This window comes from Symphalangus syndactylus, chromosome X (genome assembly GCF_028878055.3).
Source record: "Symphalangus syndactylus isolate Jambi chromosome X, NHGRI_mSymSyn1-v2.1_pri, whole genome shotgun sequence".
Taxonomy (NCBI): Eukaryota; Metazoa; Chordata; class Mammalia; order Primates; family Hylobatidae; genus Symphalangus; species Symphalangus syndactylus.
Window position 1 is genome coordinate 105,504,502 of NC_072447.2, and position 18,856 is coordinate 105,523,357.

At 46.7% G+C, this 18,856-nt stretch overlaps 1 protein-coding gene across 8 annotated transcripts in view; it reads right to left on the bottom strand.

Moving 5' to 3' along the window:
- The window catches only part of TRMT2B (tRNA methyltransferase 2 homolog B), an 87,887-nt gene extending 78,400 nt beyond the window's left edge, over positions 1-9,487 (bottom strand). Inside the window, exon 1 of one of the 8 annotated variants that reach the window (XR_008654927.2) lies at positions 9,130-9,464. The gene's annotated coding sequence lies outside the window, so the exon portion shown is untranslated. Of the gene's footprint in view, positions 1-9,129 lie in introns of all 8 variants that reach the window. The other 7 variants (XR_010119712.1, XR_010119713.1, XR_010119714.1 and 4 more) reach the window with 7 other exon arrangements.
- Between the last annotated feature and the right edge of the window lie 9,369 nt (positions 9,488-18,856).

Consider the following 18,856-nt stretch of genomic DNA (forward strand, 5'->3'; position numbering starts at 1 on the left):
CTACCACACCATTCTTTTAATTTATAGTAGAGACAGCCAGGAGCAGTGGCTCACGCCTGTAATCCTAGCAGTTAGGGAGGCCAAGGCAGGTGGATCATCTGAGGTCAGGAGTTCGAGACCAGCCTGGCCAACATGGCAAAACCCCTGTCTCCACTAAAAATACAAAATTAGCTGGGTGTGGTGGTGCATGCCTGTGATCCCAGCTACTTGGGAGGCTGAGGCAGGAGAACTGCTTGAACCTGGGAGGCAGAGGTTGCAGTCAGCTGAGATTGCGCCATTGCACTCCAGCCTGGGCAACAAAAGCAGAAACTCTGTCTCAAAAAAAATAAATAAATAAGGTGGGGCGCGGTGGCTCACGCCGGTAATCCCAACACTTTGGGAGGCTGAGGTGGGCAGATCACGAGGTCAGGAGTTCGAGACCAGCCTGGCCAACATGGTGAAACCCCGTCTCTACTAAAAATACAAAAATCAGCCGGGGATGGTGGCATACGCCTGTAGCCCCAGGTACTCAGGAGGCTGAGGCAGGAGAATCACTTGAACCTGGGAGGCAGAGGTTGCAGTGAGCCAAAATCGTGCCACTGCACTCCAGCCTGGGCGTCAGAGTGAAACTCCATCTCAAATAATAAACAAACAAACATAGTAGAGACAAGGTCTTGCTATGTTGCCTAGACTGGCCTCAAACTCCTGGGCTTAAGTGATCCTCCCACCTAGGCCTCCCAAAGTGCTGGGATTACAGATGTGAGCTGCCACACCCAGCCAGAAACAGTCTTAAAGGATGGTGGACAGATGAATTAGATGTTTGAAGGACAGCAGGGAAACCAGTCTGACTAAAACACTAGTTCATTTTAAGGAATAGAAGCAATAGGCTGAAAAGTTAAGTCAAAGTGAGATTTAAAAGAATGTTCATGCCTGAATAAAATATGGACTTTATTGTGAAGGTAACAGTGAGATGATGGAGGCTTTATGTAGAGAATTAAAGATGAAATAAGGAGGCTAATAAAAAGCAAGTTTGGCTGGGTACAGTAGCTCACGCCTGTAATCCCAACACTTTGGGAGGCCAGGGTGGGCAGATCACAAGGTCAGGAATTCGAGACCAGACTGGCCAATATGGTGAAACCCCGTCTCTACTAAAAATACAATAATTAGCCAGGCGTGGCGGCAGGCACCTATAGACCCAGCTACTTGGGAGGCTGAAGCAGGAGAGTCGCTTGAACCTGGGAGGCGGAGGTTGCAGTGAGCCAAGATCGTGCCACTGCACTCCAGACTGAATGACAGAGCAAGACTTCGTCTCAAAAAGAGAAGAAAAAAAAAGCAAGTTCACGTTTGAGACATATTGTGTTTAGAATGGTAAGGAAATACCCAAATGGAAATGCCTAGCAAGTAAGTAGAAAAGCAGTAGGATAAGTCGAGAGAGATGGCAGGGATACAGATTTCATTGAGTGTCTATAAGAAATACAAGCTGTGAGATGAAAAAGGGCTTTGAGGCCAAGCACGGTGGCTCATGCCTGTAATCCCAACACTTTGGGAGGCCAGGGCGGGCAGATCACAAGGTCAGGAGTTCCAGACCAGCCTGGCCAACATGGTGAAACCCCATCTCTACTAAAAATACAAAAATTAGGACCGGGCGCAGTGGCTCATGCCTGTAATCCCAACACTTTGGGAGGCCAAGGCAGGTGGGTCACAAGGTCAGGAATTTGAGACCAGCCTGGCCAATATGGTGAAACCCCGTCTCTACCAAAAATACAAAAATTAGCTGGACATGGTGGCACATGCCTGTAGTCCCAGCTACTCGGTAGGCTGAGGTAGGAGAATTGCTTGAACCCAGGGGGCGGAGGTTGCAGTGAGCTGAGATCACTGCACTCCAGCCTGGGTAACAGAGTGAGACTCAGTCTCAAAAAAAAAAAAAAAAACCTACAAAAATACAAAAATTAGCCAGGCATGTTGGCGAGTGCCTGTAACCCCAGCTACTTGGGAGGCTGAGGCAGGAGAATTGCTTGAACCTGGGAGGTAGAGGTTGCAATGAGCCGAGACCGTGCCATTGCACTCCAGCCTGGGCAACAAGAGCAAAACTCTGTCTCAAAAAAAAAAAAAAGGGGGGGGGGTGGGGTGCTCATGTCTGTAATCCCAGCACTTTGAGTGGCTGAGGCAGGAGGATGAATTGAGCTCAGGAGTTCGAAACTAGCCTGAGCAATATAGTGAGACCCATCTCTTAAAAATAAAAAAGGAGGCTGGGTGCAGTGGCTCACGCCTGTAATCCCAGCACTTTAAGAGGCCAAGGCGGGCGGATCACCTGAGGTCGGGAGTTCAAGACCAGCCTAACCAACATGGAGAAACCCCATCTCTACTAAAAATACAAAATTAGCCGGGCGTGGTGGCACATGCCTGTAATCCCAGTTACTCGGGAGGCTGAGGCAGGAGAATCGCTTGAACTCAGGAGGTAGAGGTTGAGGTGAGCCGCGATCACACCATTGCACTCCAGCCTGGGCAACAAGAAGGAAACTTCATCTCAAAAAAAACAAAAAACAAAAAAACAGGCTGGGTGCAGTGGCTCACGCTTGTAATCCCAGCACTTTGGGAGACCGAGGCAGGCAGATCACCTGAGGTCAGGAGTTCGAGTTCGAGACCAGCCTGAGCAACATAGTGAAACCTTGTCTCTACTAAAAATACAAAACAAACAAACAAACAAACAAACATTAACCAGGCATGTTGGTGGGCACCTGTAATCCCAGCTACTCAGGAGGCTAAGGCAGGAGAATCACTTGAACCCAGTAGGTAGAGGTTGCAGTGAGCCTAGATAACGCCACTGCATTCCAGCCTAGGTGACAGAGCGAGACTCCATCTCAAAAAATAATAATATTAATAATATAACAAAAATTTAAAAAATTAAGAAAATAAAAATTAAAAAAACAGGCCAGGCGCAGTGGCTCACACCTGTAATCCCAGCACTTTGGGAAGCTGAGCGGGCAGATCACTTGAGGTCAGCAGTTCGAGACCAGGCTGGCCAACATGGTGAAACCCTGCCTCTACTAAAAATACAAAAATTAGCCGGGCATGGTGGCATGTACCTGTAGTCCCAGCTACTCAGGAGGCTGAGGCATGAGAATCGCTTCAACCCAGGAGGTGGAGGTTGCAATGAGCTGAGATCACACCACTGCACTCCAGCCTGGGCGATATAGTGAGACTCAGTCTCAAAAAAAAAAAATCAATCAATCAATCAAAACAAAATTTTTTTTTAAAGTGCTTTGAGTAAAGGCAAGAGCAAAAGGCCAATGACTATATCTGGGAGAAAGGTAATATTTGGAGAGCAAGAAGACATGCTGGTGTCTCAGAAGGAGAGTCAAGAGAGCCTGGAGGCCTGGAGGCCTAGAGGCCAAGGCAGATACCTCTGAGGAAGGCAGTATCACATCCATTAAGTCTGGGACAAAAGAAAGAAGGTAAAGAAGGCAATGGGAAGTGGCAGGCAGTGGGGACATATGAAGGCTTTGAGATTTTAGGAGTGCAGATCCTAGTCAGACAGCCAGGCCTGTCCTGGGTGGTCCACTGGCCCCACCACTCACTACCTAGGTGGCCGTTACCAACTTAATCATTCTCTCTGACATTCCTTTTTTTCACTTGTAAAATGGAGACAATGGTATCTACCTTATATAGTGGTTGTAAGAGTTACAAGAAGATAATTAATAAAAAGTACCTAGGCTGCCGGGCACAGTGGCTCACACCTATAATCCCAGCACTTTGGGAGGCCGAAGCAGGAGGATCACCTGAGGTCAGGAGTTCGAGACCAGCCTGACCAACATGGAGAAACCCTGTCTCTACTAAAAATACAAAATTAGCCAGATGTGGTGGCGCATGCCTGTAATCCCACCTACTCAGGAGGCTGAGGCAGGAGAATCACTTGAACCCGGGAGGTGGGGGTTGTGGTGAGCCAAGATCACGCCATTGCACTCCAGCCTGGGCAACGAGCGAAACTCCGTCCCCTCCCCCAAAAAAAGTACTTAGGCCAGGTACAATGTGGCTCACGCCTATAATCCCAGCACTTTGGGAGGCCAAGACAAGAGGACTACTTGAGCCCAGGAGTTTGAGACCAGCAACACAGTGAGACCCCATCTCCAGGCATGGTGGCATGCGCCTGTAGTCCCAGCTACTCGGGAGGTTGAGATGGTAGGATCACCTGTGCCCAGGCAGCCATGATCATGCTCCAGCCTGGGTGACAAAGCAAGACCCTGTCTTGAAAAAAAAAAAAAAGCACTTAGCAGAAGATTAGACAGGTATGTTTGTGAAACTCTGAGCAGAGTCCAACACCTGGCAAAATATCTTCAGTAAGCATTACTAGTAACTGTCATGATGTGTTTAAAGACAGTATTTAACTGAGTAGAGGTGGCAACACTGAAAGAGGGGAGTGGGAGAAGGAACAATGGGAGTAACTATGAGACAAAAGCTGGAAGAGTTAACATGGGTGACACTGAGAACACAAGTAGAGGGCTTCCCTTTGCAACACAGGACTCTATGGTATGTCTACATTGCTGTGAAAGCACCTGGTTTTTGTTTGTTTGTTTTAAAAATGAGATGGGGTTGGCCAGGCATGGTGGCTCACACCTGTAATCCCAGCACTTTGGGAGGCCGAGGTGGGCGGATCACCTGAGGTCAGGAGTTCGAGACCAGCCTAGCTAACATGGTGAAACCCCGTCTCTACTAAAAATACTAAAATTAGCCGGGCATGGTGGTAGGCATCTGTAATCCCGCTACTCAGGAGGCTGAGGCAAGAGAATTGCTTGAACCTGGGAGGCAGAGATTGCAATGGGCCAAGATTGCAACAGAGCAGAGCTGGGCGACAGAGCGAGACTCCATCTTAAAGAGATGGGGTCTCACTATGTTTTCCAGGCTGGTCTCAAACTCCTGGACTCAACCAATCCTCCTGTCTTGGCCTCCCAAAGTGCTGGAATTATAGGCATGAGCCACCATGCCCAGCCATAAGCACCTATTTTAAGTACTTGGGACACCTGAATGGACTTGGCCTGACATTCTGTTAACCTGCTGTGAAATTTGTATTTTGCCCTTAAGCTCTACCTTGGATTTCATCCCAATGTTAAGTCATAGCCTAATTCAGAATTTTACATTTATACACACACACACACACACACACACACACACACACACACACACACAGAGAAAATTATTGCTAAATTAACATTCCATGATCAATAAGTAACACAGAGGATGACGACATAGGTGCTGCAATATTTAGCCCATACACCATTTTGTATGATTACAAAGTACTAAAGAAAGTGACTGTCATAGCATGTGACATTTGGGGGATTTCAAATTTTTTACAGAATGTACTTAAGCTGGCCCAGAGTTCAGATGTTAATGATAGCACCCTCCACTCAACAACCCCCATCAAGAAGCAACAAGACAGTACAGTTAAGAACACAGGCTTTGGAGCCATGTTCTTTGTTACAAAAAAAAAAAAAGTCTTACTTTGTCGCCCAGGCTGGAGTGCAGTGGCACATTCTTGGCTCACCACAACCTCTGCTGCCTGTGTCAAGCCATTCTCCTGCCTCAGCCTCCCGAGTAGCTGGGATTACAGGCACCCCCCATTGCACCCAGCTAATTTTTGTATTTTTAGTAGAGACAGGGTCTCGTCATGTTGGCCACCCTGGTCTCGAACTCCTGACCTCAACTGATCCACCTGCCTCAGCCTCCCAAAGTGCTGGCATTACAGGCATGAGCCACCACATTCGGCTGGAGCCATGTTCTAATCCCAGCTCTACTTCTCACTAGCTATGTGGTTTTAGGTAAGATATTAATACTTAAGCGCTATGAATCTCAGTGTCACCATCTATACAAATAGGACTGAGAACACCTATCTTTCACGGTTTTGGTGAGAATTAAAAGCGTTCAAATATATGACATGTTCAGGACTGTGCTTAAGACAGCCAGTGCTCAACATGTGTCACTGCTCTTTCTTAGGCTCTGATTCAAAGCGTATCACTTGGTTTCTTCATGCCTCAACATCTCCAACCTGCAAAACTGACAAGATGTGATAATGCATGCAAGTGCTGTGAGGATGAGTACGGTTATGTGGGAAATTTAAAAAACAACATACACACACATAGACACATAAATTTTCTGACCCTCTACATGAGTGCCTGCTGGAGTGTAGTGAGGTTATGGCCTGTGCTGGACTACCTGTTAATACTCTCAAAAGTGTGTGGCAGCCGGGTGCGGTGGCGTACAACTGTAACTCCCAGCACTTTGGGAGACCAAGGCAGGAGGATTGCTTAAGGCCAAGAGTTTTTTTTTTTTTTTTTTTTTTTTTTTTGAGACGGAGTCTCGCTCTGTCACCCAGGCTGGAGTGCAGTGGCGCGATCTCGGCTCACTGCAAGCTCCGCCTCCTGGGTTCACGCCATTCTCCTGCCTCAGCCTCTCCAAGTAGCTGGGACTACAGGCGCCTGCCACCACACCCGGCTAATTTTTTGTATTTTTAGTAGAGACGGGGTTTCACCATGGTCTCGATCTCCTGACCTCGTGATCCGCCCGCCTCGGCCTCCCAAAGTGCTAGGATTACAAGCGTGAGCCACCGCGCCCGGCCTAAGGCCAAGAGTTTGAGACCAGTCTGGGCAACATAGCGAGATCTGGTCTCTACAAAAAGTTTTAAAAATTAGCCAGGTGTGGTGGCACACACCTGTAGTTCTAGCTACTTAGGAGGCTGAGGCAGAAGGATCACAAGTCCAGCAGTTCGAGGCTGCAGTGAGCTATGATTGTGCCATTGCATTCCACCCTGGGAGGGAGACCCTGTCTCAAAAAAAAAAAAAAAAAAAAAAAGCCAGGCGGGGTGGCTCACACCTGTAATCCCAGCACTTTGGGAGGCCGAGGCGGGTGGATCACTTGAGGTTAGGAGTTCGAGACCAGCCTGGCCAACGTGGTGAAACCCTGTCTACCAAAAATATACAAAATTAGCTGGGTGTGGTGGCGCACGCCTATAATCCCAGCTACTCAGCAGGCTGAGGCAGGAGAATTGCTTGAACCCGGGCAGAGGTTAAAGTGAACCGAGATCATGCCACTGCACTCCAGCCTGGGCAAGAGATTCCTTCTAAAAAAAAAAAAAAAAAAAAAAGTATGTGGCCTGTGAGAATGTACGTATTCAATATGGAGGATGGCAAAAGCCAGAGAAAGGAAATGAATGAAGAGGCAAGAGACATAAAGAATGACTTGGTGGGTCTGAGGAGGCCAGTGGCCTTGAAGCCCAGACCATAGGGGAAGGGAGTAGAGCTGATCCAGGAGAGGGGTCCTGTCCCTCCAGTCAGCAGGAAAGTCAGGGGGAAGGAAACTGCAGGCCCATTTGAGGATTTGCAGAGGAGGGACAAGGGAGCTGGGGAATTTGAAGACAGCTATTCCCACCCCAATGACATTTAGACTTTTTTGTGAGTATGTGGGTCCTCTCACTGGTGACTCTACCATGACTGTAGTTCATTTGCCCTACACCCCAGCAGGAGGGTCCTTGTCCATCTAGGTCTCTTTCAAATTATCAAGTATGGCCTAAAACAGGACCTTATTATTTCAAGGTGCCAACCAGCCATCATTCTAGGTAAAGAGCCTGTCATATTTAGTAACTTCTGTGGTGAAATTTCTTTTTCAAGGCAGCACACTCATACTAGTCAAGGTGAGTTCTGTTTCTTTCTTCATGTCAGGGGAGGCATTTGTTCACAGAAGAGACTATTTTCTTTTTATATTTTGTCCTGTTTTAAATAAATGCTTGGGGCCAGGTGCGGTGGCTCACGCCTATAATCTTAGCACTTTGGGAGGCCGAGGCGGATGGGTCACCTGAGCTCAGGAGTTCGAGACCAGCCTGACCAACATGGAGAAACCCTGTCTCTACTAAAAGTACAAAATTAGCCGGGTGTGGTGGCGCATGCCTGTAATCCCAGCTACTCGGGAGGCTGAGGCAGGAGAATCGCTTGAACCTGGGAGGCAGAGGTTGTGGTGAGGCGAGATCGCACCATTGCACTCCAGCCTGGGCAACAAGAGTGAAACTCTGTCTCAAAAAAAAATTAAAAATTAAAAAAAAAAAATGCTTGGGGGCCAGGCGCGGTGGCTCACGCTTGTAATCCCAGCACTTTGGGAGGCTGAGGCGGCCGGATCACGAGGTGAGGAGTTCGAGACCAGCCTGACCAACAGAGTGAAACCCAGTCTCTACTAAAAATACAAAAATTAGCTGGGCGTGGCGGTGGGCGCCTGTAATCCCAGCTACTCCAGAGGCTGAGGCAGGAGAATCACTTGAACCCGGGAGGTGGAGGTTGAAGTGAGCCGAGATCGCACCACTGCACTCCAGCCTGGGTGACAAAGCTAGACTCCATCTCAAAAAAATAAAAAATAAAATAAATAGATAAATGCTTGTTTTTTCCTTAAAATAAATGCGAGTTTTTTCCTTAGTCAAAGAAAAAAAAGTGTGTGAGCGGTCGTGCTCGACTGTTCTATACCTGCCTCAGGAATTGATCAGGAAGAGCCCTGGAGTCCAGAGTAGCCCAAATAGGAAGGCAGGCTAACTCTCCTGTGCTCAGAGAGGTTCAAATCAAAGAGACTATGTGGTAGGTCTGACCTGCGCAGGGCCAAGGATCCCTTTTGGAGCAAAATGTTCACCCTCCGACAAGGGTCCTGCTTGCACTCTCTGCTCACCCTTCCTTCAGCTGGACCGGCCCCAGACACTATTCCTTGCTAAACCAAACGAGCAAATGGGTCGACTGCTGTGTCGTGTCCCGACTGCAGCCCACAGGCAGTCAGGTCCTTGTCTCCCCAACAAGACTCCACTAGCCCTTCCATTCCCTTCTTCTTTAGGCAAGTTCTGCCCACTGTGTCTGTTGGAAGGGTTAACAAAGAGGAGACACTAGGAAAGGCTACCACTAAACTTGGTCGGGCTGCAGGGCCCGGGAAGGACGGAAAGTAAGGGAGTGGGAGGAGTTAGGGCACAGGCCCACGATGGGCTGGACATGACCTTGCGCAGTCACCGTCGGGTCCCGTCCCCAGCCCCGCCTGCCTCCTCCATTCCCCGCCCCGCGGACAGTTTGGCATAGTAGGGAGTTTTCTGTAAAGCAAGGGTTAAATCAGGTTTTCCGGGCTATTTATCCACCTTACCTTCCTTCGTAACCAATAAATCTCCTTACAAACCTGAGGCGGCAAACTAAAAGGCCAGCGGACGGCCTGGTTTGCTGCGGCGGGGAAGCAGTCACTTCCTGGTGCGCAAGGCGCCTCTACTCCCGCCGCACGCGCAGCCAACCCTTGGCAAGCGCGGCGGGACGCGGAGCTCCTCCCAGCGTCGGCGAGGCAGCAGGCCCCGGCACCTCGACTCCTCTCGGGGAGTACCCCTCCCTACTTTGCTGGGGGAACCTTCTATGGAGATCTTCCTTAAAAGCACTCATAGCCCTAATACCCGCCGCCTTCCTTCTCTAAGTTCTCCTCTCCTCCCCTCCCCGCGGCCCCGCCCACCACCTGCTCTTTCCTCACCGTCCCATTGGTGGATCTACATAAGAGACTCACGAAGACACTGCAGCAGTGTTAACTGCGTTAGCGCATCCCAGGGATGCTTGCAGTTTAAGTCTTCCAACTCAAGGAATAGTTTTCTCATGATAGAATTGCAGACATCAGATCCATAACGGGTTGGAAGATTGGCAGATGAGAAGCAGGGTGGTTCCGTGAAATGGCATCCTTTGGTAAAAGCCAGATCTATTCTGGGCCGTGGGGTTTCTCAAGCATTCATTCTCTTTTTACACTGCATCAGAAAAATACTTTATAGTTTCTTCACTGGATCCCACTCAAGACTATTGAATCCTAAACTCTCAGAAATAATCTTTTTCTTCAACTACAGAACTCAAAAAGAGGACAGATGTCTTTTTTTGGTTGATTCACTACCTCCTGGACTACATTCAGTAATACCTCTAATTTTTAGAGGAGTCATTAGCCCAGCCACATGAGTAAGAAAACTTGAAGTATACACACATCTGTGTGCTGTAAAATATTGTTGCTTTAATAGAGTAAAATTAACAGCAAAGTGAACCTACCGACCTGGGTGCGGTGGCTCACGCCTGTAATCCCAGCAGTTTGGGAGGCCGAGGCGGAAGGATCACCTGAGGTCAGGGGTTCGAGACTAGCCTGACCAACATGGTGAAACCCCATCTCTACTAAAAATACAAAAATTAGCCAGGCGTGGTGGTGCACGCCTGTAATCCCAGCTGCTCGGGAGGCTGAGGCAGGAGAGTCGCTCGAACCCAGGTGGTGGAATTTGCAGTGAGCCGAGATCATGCCATTGCACTCCAGCCTGGGCAAAAAGAGTGAAACTCCGTTTCAAAAAAAAAAAAAGTGAACATACAATTAATGATATTTAATTTTTATGCTTAATAGTAATTGTGCTTAAGTGGAAAACACTTTGTAGTCAACATTTCATGTATTAATATTTATTCAAAGCATAACGTGCCTATTATGTGTAAGGCAATGCGTTAGCCTTAGTGAGTACAGTAGTAAATTAAACAAGGCCCAATACTTCAAATAGCAGCAAACATTGAGTCAATCAGAATAGGATTCAAAGCCCAAATCTGCCACTTATTTTTTATTTTTCTGTTTTTTGAGACGGAGTTTTGCTCGTTGCCCAGGCTAGAGTGCAATGGCGTGATCTTGGCTCACTGCAACCTCCACCTCCCAGGTTCAAGCAATTCTCCTGCCTCAGCCTCCCGAGTAGCTGGGATTACAGGAGTGCACCACCATGCCCAGCCAATTTTTGTATTTTTAGTAGAGATGGAGTTTCACCATGTTGGTCAGGCTGGTCTCCATCTCCTGACCTCAGGTGATCTGCCTGCCTCGGCCTCCCAAAGTACTGGGATTACAGGCATAAGCCACCACCCCCAGCAGATCTGCCACTTATAAGCTGTGTCCACTTGAGCAAGTTATTTAATTACTCAGTGCCTCAGTTTCATCATCTAAAAAAATGTCCACAATAATTGTACCTACCTCATAGGGTTGTGACAACAATTAAATGAGTTAATACACACAAAGTGCTTAGCATACAGTAAGTACACAAAAAAGTTAGCTATTATCATTCAAAATAAGTTGATATACTGTGTGTTCATACATTCTGAAGGAAATCAAAATATTTTACCCCAAAATAAATGTATTCGCCATATGTTTGAAATGGCTGCCTCAGGACTAGAGGACTGAGATGGGGGAAATTTTCATCTGTAGAGAACTTCCTTGAATACAGCCAAGCTTTCCATTTCTATGCCTTACCTGGATCCGGGAGAGATTGAGAGTCTGACATCTTTAAAAGTTTGAAAAGAAGCATTTACCACCTATTCTTTCTGAAGGAGGCTTCCTCTACATAACAAGGCCACCTTCACAAACCAAGTCTCTTCCTTTCTTCCATAACCTATCTTGCCACTAAAACCTGTTTTTGTATATACTCAGTCCGTCCACATTCTTTCTGTAATTTCTTACTTTTTTATTCTTTTTTGAGATGGAGTCTCGCTCTGTCGCCCAGGCTGCAGTGCAGTGGCGTGCAGTCTCTGCTCACTGCAAGCTCCACCTCCTAGGTTCGTGCCATTCTCCTGCCTCAGCCTCCCGAGTAGCTGGGACTACAGGCGCCTGCCACCATGCCCGGCTAATTTTTTGTATTTTTAATGGTGATGGGGTTTCACTGTGTTAGCCAGGATGGTCTTGATCTCCCAACCTCATGATCCACCCGCCTCGGCTTCCCAAAGTGCTGGGATTACAGGCGTGAACCACCATGCCCGGCCTTTTTTTTTTTTTTTTTGAGATGGAGTTTTGCTCTGTCGCCAGGCTGGAGTGTAGTGGTGCGATCTCAGCTCACTGCAACCTCTGCCTCCTGGGTTCAAGCGATTCTCCTGCCTCAGCCTCCCTAGTAGCTGGACTACAGGCTTGTGCCACCACGCCCAGCTAATTTTTGTATTTTTAGTAGAGACGGGGTTTCAACATGTTGGCCAGGATGGTCTCAATCTCTTGACCTCGTGATCTGCCCTCCTCGGCCTCCCAAAGTGCTGGGATTACAGGCATGAGCCACCGCCTGGCCTCTTTCTGTAATTTCAAGATGATATATAAGCTTCTGTTAATTATTGGGAGGTTGGGTCTCCATGATGAAGGCTTCCGTGTGTACATGTTAAATAAATTTGTATGCCTTTTCTCCTATGAATCAGCCTCATATCAGTGATATTTTAGTGAACCTTCGGGGGCCAATGACTTTGGCCCCCACAACACACACACACACACACGCACACGTATATATTTCTTGTTTTTTAAAGAGAGATTTCACTTCCATCCTAAACCCTTGAGGAGGTAAATGTTTGACTCAAATTGCCACTATCCTAACCGCTCTCATGGCTCATAAGCAAAATTTGAACTCAAACCACTGCTTCAGCTTTCTAGGCCCATGCAGGGCTATCAAGTGAGACCAGGCCAGAGAATTTACCTTTGGCTCTATTTTCCCTTTCTCATCTTTTAATCCCCTCTTATATGGCTAGACAGCTCTACACCTTTTATCACCTCCTCTTCCCCTTTCTTCCCCTTCCCAAGCCCTCCTACTCCTTTATCACTTCTCATTTTGGCCTTCTGGGTTGTGCCTAGCACAGAGTCAGGTGTCCAATACGAGCTCAATAAATATTAACATTTGATTAATTAAACTGAATTCCATCTTGTCTGCTGAAAGAGAGAAGGCATTTCCTCCCTCACCCCCACCTATTTTGAGCATCCAGGCAAATTCATTTAAAGCAAGCGTGTCATTCAAGGAGGCAAAACCCTGAGAGATAAGAGAGAAAAGAGATTAAAGAAGCTATAATGTAAATATTTAGCCATTAACCCCTTTGTATTTATTTAATCTGGTAAAGCATGTTCTACTATAAAAGCGAAATCATTACATTTGTAAGAGGGGAAAGAAATACCCCGTATTATAGGAAAGGTTAGACCCTTCAACCAGAAAGTCAGTAAGTGGATATGTCACAGATGATAAGGAATATTGTTAACTCAAATAAGAGCTGGAACCAAGAAAACCTTTTACTTAATTTTGTTATTAGCAAACCAAATCACAACAAAGTGAAATCCCTAGGAATTTGTCAAACATTCTCATTTTGGTGCAAGGAAAAGATAGCTGAGAGGCTACAGCATTCGCTCTCAGAAATAACATATATTAAAATTGACCAAGCAGGAGCATCGCCATCTTGGACAAGCACCACCATTCTAAAGTTCCCCTTGATCAAAAACTGCCTAAGGCTGGATAAGGAGGCTCACGCTTGTAATCCCAGCACTTTGGGAGGCTGAGGTGGGCAGATCACCTGAGGTCAGGAGTTCAAGACCAGCCTGGCCAACATGGTGAAACCCCGTCTCTACTAAAAATACAAAAAGTAGCTGGGTGTGGTGGTGCATGCCTGTAATCCCCGCTATTCAGGAGGCTGAAACAGAACAATTGCTTTTTTTCTTCTTTTTTTCTTTTATTTTCCTTTTTTTTTTTTTTTTTTTTTGAGATGGAGTTTCACTCTTGCTGCCCAGGCTGGAGTGCAATGGTGCGAATTCAGCTCACTGCAACCTCCGCCTCCTGGGTTAAAGCAATTCTCCTGCTTCATCCTCCCAAGTAGCTGGGATTACAGGGACCTGCCACCATGCCTGGCTAATTTTTTGTATTTTTAGTAGAGATGGGGTTTTGCCATGTTGGCCAGGCTGGTCTTGAACTTCTGACCTCAGGTGATCCACCCGCCTCGGCCTCCCAAAGTGCTAGGATTACAGGCATGATCCACCACGCCCGGCCAAGAATTGCTTAAACCCTGGAGGCAGAGGTTGCAGTAGGCTGAAATCGCGTCACTGCACTCCCGCCTGGGCAACAATAATGAAAGTCCCTCTCAAAACAAAAACAAACAAACAAACAAACAAAAAAACACCTAAATCCAAAGGGCATCAGCCTAATGGCTAAGGTCAGCATGACCATAAACCATAAATGACACTCCAACCAGAAACATTCCAACCACAAGATAAACCCCTCCCCAACCAGAGACATGCCAGCCCCAAGTAACCTCCCCTCCAACCAGAGACATTCCAACCCTACAATAAACTTCTCCCCCCAACAGTAACATTCCAAGCCTGTAATAAGCTCCCTCACCCTAAAACCAATAAATAGTCTGTAAGAGAGAGCGCTCCTGACCAAAATCGGCCAGAAGACCCTCTCAGGTTGATTATCCAAAATAAACCTGTCTTTGACTGTTGAGCCACAAAATTAGTTGGCATTTAGGGCTGGTTTGATTCCATTAAACAAGTTCTTCAGTGCACCTAGGACCGTGCTATATGCTGTGAGGATAGATTCACAGACTGCACCCTCAAAGATTGTGAGACCTGATAGGACGATAATACTCTGTGAGAATACACAACAATTGCGGCTTTGGTAAGTCTCAGAAAACAGCCATCATCTTGGCACCAAAGGAAGGAAAAGAATGTGACAATTGAGTTGAATATCTGAGAGGAACCGGGGCTGCAGCATGAAAAGAGGAAATGAGTAATAATTGTACAAGGCCCATGAGGAGGCAGACCTGGCTAGATAAGAGTTTGGTGCTTAAGCCATTGGCCATTGGCTGATTAGATAGACAGGTCAGGGAAAATAACAAAGAGTCTGGAGGGCTGGAATGAGGAGTTTGAGCTAGTTCCTGTAACAATAGGAAGCTAATGAGGAGTTTTTGGGTTTTTTTTCATAAGATGTTTCTGCAAGATAACTCTAGAAGCTGTATATAGATGGATTTTAGGATGTAGTGATGCAATCACCTGACCGGTTCTTCCTGCTCACTGCACAGACAAAATCAATTCACTGAGACCACAGCATTGCAGTAAAGAAAGAGTTTAGGCCAGGCACGGTGGCTCATGCGTGTAATCCCAGCACTTTGGGAGGCCGAGGTGGGTGGATCACCTGAGGTGGGGAGTTCAAGACCAGACTGGCTAACATGGGGAAACCCCATCTCTACTAAAAATACAAAAATTAGCTGGGTATAGTGGCAAGTGCCTGTAATCCCAGCTGCTTGGGAGGCTGAGGCAGGAGAATCACTCGAATCCAGAAGGCAGAGGTTGCAGTGAGCCAAGATCACGCCACTGCACTCCAGCCTGGGTGACAGAGCAAAACTCCGTCTCAAAAAAAAAAAAAAAAGAGTTTAATTGATGAGAGCTCAGCCACAACCTGTGGGAGATGGAGTTATTACTCACATCAATCTCCCTGAAAATTTGGAGGCTAGAATTTTTCAAAGATAGTTTGGTAGGCAGTTATAGTTATATGTATACACAGCTCTACACCTTTCATCACCTCCTCTTCCCCTTTGGTTGGGGATGCAATCATAGGGGTATGGAAAATGGCCCTCTTGGACTGAGTCTGCTCCTGGGTAGGGACCACAGTAGGTGTGGGGTGGGACAGTTCAGTAAGTGTGGGGTGGGACTCAGAATCCATATGTGTTATAATCATCCAGGCTGATTATGTTGCAGATGTGCCCTGACCATATTTTGAGAAACTTTTGCAGTAGGCAGTATAGCTTGCCTTAGCACAGAAACTGATGACCTCCCATCTGAATGTATGCAACAGTCTCCCTCAGCTTCCAGGTCACTGAAACTGCCTTTGCAAAATGATGACATTAAGAGAAATCTGACATAGTTGACTCCATCTTGCCTTTAACTTTCAAGCTGTCCTTGGCCATTCATGGGCATGGGCCACGCTAACTTTGGGAGAAAATTAGTTTATAGTTTAAATGATTAACAGCCTTTCCCAAAAACTAAACCACCCTTGTAAAACTAATGAAAGGCCACCAACCAGGTTAGGAGGATGAGAGGGGCCTGCATTCTACAAAGATGTAGGCATAGTTAAATGATTGTCAGCCATTATTCCAGAGGTCACAAAATATGCAACTATTCCAATTACTCCTGCAGATAACATGACTATTGTAGAACCTAAGATTGGCCTTTTGAGATGTCTCCAGGTCTTTTGGATGTCTGACACCCATGGCTCCACCTGTACCCACCAACCACTCCTGTGGTCCCACCCAGAAGTGACTCAGTGCAAGAGGAGAGCTTCCAATCCCTATGATTTCATTTTCAACCCAAGCAATCAGCACCCATTGCCTAGCCACCCCCACCCCTTCTCCCAAACTACCTTTGAAAAACCCCTAACCTTTGATACTTTGATACTTTGAGGAGATGATTTGGCTGGCCTTGTGTCAATTAAACTCTTTCTCTACTGCAATGCCATGGTCTATTTTGTTTGTGCAGTGGGCAGGAAGAACCCATAGGGAAGTTATAGGGTTCAGGAATATCTAGGTTTGTAACAAGCATACCAGGTGATGCCCATTAAAATCTGAGCTCTGACTACCACACACCAACTGAAATCTCAGATGAATTAGTTGGAGATCAAAAAAAATCCAACCATAGGCCAGGTGCAATGGCTCACGCCTGTAATCCCAGCACCTTGGGAGGCCGAGGTGGGCAGATCACCTGAGGTCAGGAGTTCAAGACCAGCCTGGCCAACATGGTGAAACCCTGTCTCTAATAAAAAAAAAGAAAAAAAGTAACAAAAATTAGCTGGGCATGGTGGCACGTGCCTGTAATCCCAGCTACTCAGGAGGTTGAGGCACGAGAATCGCTTAAACCTAGGAGGCAGAGGTTGCAGTGAGCCGAGATGGCACCACTGCACTCCAGCCTGGGCAACAATCAAATCAAACCATAAAAGCCCTAGAATAAGACGTAGATGATTATGCATCTGAAATTTGGATGGGAGAAGACATCAGAAACTTAAAAGCAGCAGAAAAAAAAAACCACTAAGTAGGTAGATTTTACTACTTAACCTTAAGAACTTGACATGACAAAAATATAATTAACCAAATGAAATCATAAAAAAAGCAGAAAAATATATACAAGTATAGCAAAGAGTCATTATCTTTCTTGATAAAAAGCTTACATAAACTTACAAGAAGAACACCATGTCCTCAATAAAGACTTTGACAAAGGCATGGAGAGAGAATTTCCAGGAAAAGAAATCTGATTGCTCAGTAAGGTGTTTTGTTCTAACTCACTAGTAATCACAGAACATGCAAAGTATACAAACTAGATAATACTCTTTTACCTGTGAAGTTAATTGAGATTTAAAAAGAACTGTGCCAGGCACAGTGGCTCACGCCTGTAATCCCAGCACTTTGGGAGGCCGAGGCAAGAGGATCACTTGAGCCCAGGAGTTTGAGACCAGCTCAGGCAATACCAAGAGACCACGACTCTACAAAAAATTAAAAAATTAGCCAGGCATGGTGGTGCACGCATGTGGTCCCAGCTAGCAGTAGGCTGTGGTGGGAGGATTGCTTGAGCCCAGGAGGTCAAGGCTACAGTGAGCCGTGACAGTGCTGTGCTAGTGCACTCCCTGGGTGACAGACAGCGAGACTCTGTCACAAAAAAAAAAAAAAAAAAAAAAAAAAAACGGGAACACATATTTCTCAAAGTAGACCATGAGCAGTGAGGCAGAAACTTTCATACACTGCCTGTGGGATTGTAAATTGATGCTTCCTAGAAAGCAAATAGAATCACGAGCCTTAAATTTCACAGCATTGGCCGGGCGCGGTGGCTCACGCTTGTAATCCCAGCACTTTGGGAGGCCGAGGCGAGCGGATCACGAGGTCAGGAGATCGAGACCACAGTGAAACCCCGTCTCTACTAAAAATACAAAAAATTAGCCGGGCGTGGTGGCGGGCGCCTGTAGTCCCAGCTAATCGGAGAGGCTGAGGCAGGAGAATGGCGTGAACCCCAGAGGCGGAGCTTGCAGTGAGCCAAGATTGCGCCACTGCACTCCAGCCTGGGCGACAGAGCGAGACTCCGTCTCAAAAAAAAAAAAAAAAAAAAAAAAAAAATTTCACAGCATTTGCCCCAGAAATTCTCCCTCTAGGAATCTATTCTACGAAAATAGAGATATGGGCCAGGTGCAGTGGCTCACTCCTATAATCCCAACACTTTGGGAGGCTGAGGTGGGCGGATCACTCTAGGTCGGTAGTTCCACACGAGCCTGGCCAACATGGAGAAACCTCTTCTCTACTAAAACTTTAAAAAAAAATTAGCTGAGGGTGACGGCACACACCTGTAATCCTAGCTACTAGGGAGGCTGAGGTGGGAGAATTGCTTGAACCCTGGAGGTGGAGGTTGCAATGAGCCGAGATCACACCCCTGCACTCCAGCCTGGGTGACAGAGTGACTCCGTCTCAATAAAAAATAATAAAAGGCCCAGGCACAGTGGCTCATGCCTGTAATCCTAGCACTTTGGGAGGCCAAGGCGGGTGGATCACCTGAGGTTGGGAGTTCAAGACCAGCCTGACCAAAATGGTGAAACCCTGTCTCTACTAAAAATACAAAATTAGCCAGGCGTGGTGGCGCATGCCTGTAATCCCAGCTACTCGGGAGGCTGAGACAGGAGAATCTCTTGAAACCAGGAGGCAGAGGTTTCAGTGAGCTGAGATAGCGCCGTTGCACTCCAGCCTGGGCAACAAAAGTGAAACTCCATCTCAAAATAATAATAATAATGATAATAAAAATAAGATATTGGCTTACAAGTCAAATAAGTGCCAGTGACGAATATAGTTTCTAGTGACAGGAATTGTCTTATCCACTATTTAGGGTCATACCTACCAGCTATTAATATACTCTTGAAACCAAACTAGTAATCAGATGGTCACTTGTAACTTGAACAAATGGAGCTGAATGGGTTTTTTTGTTTGTTCCACCATGCCTGGCTAATTTTTGTATTTTTTAGCAGAGATGGGGTTTTGCCATGTTGGCCAGGCTGGTCTCAAATTCCTGACCTCATGTGATCTGC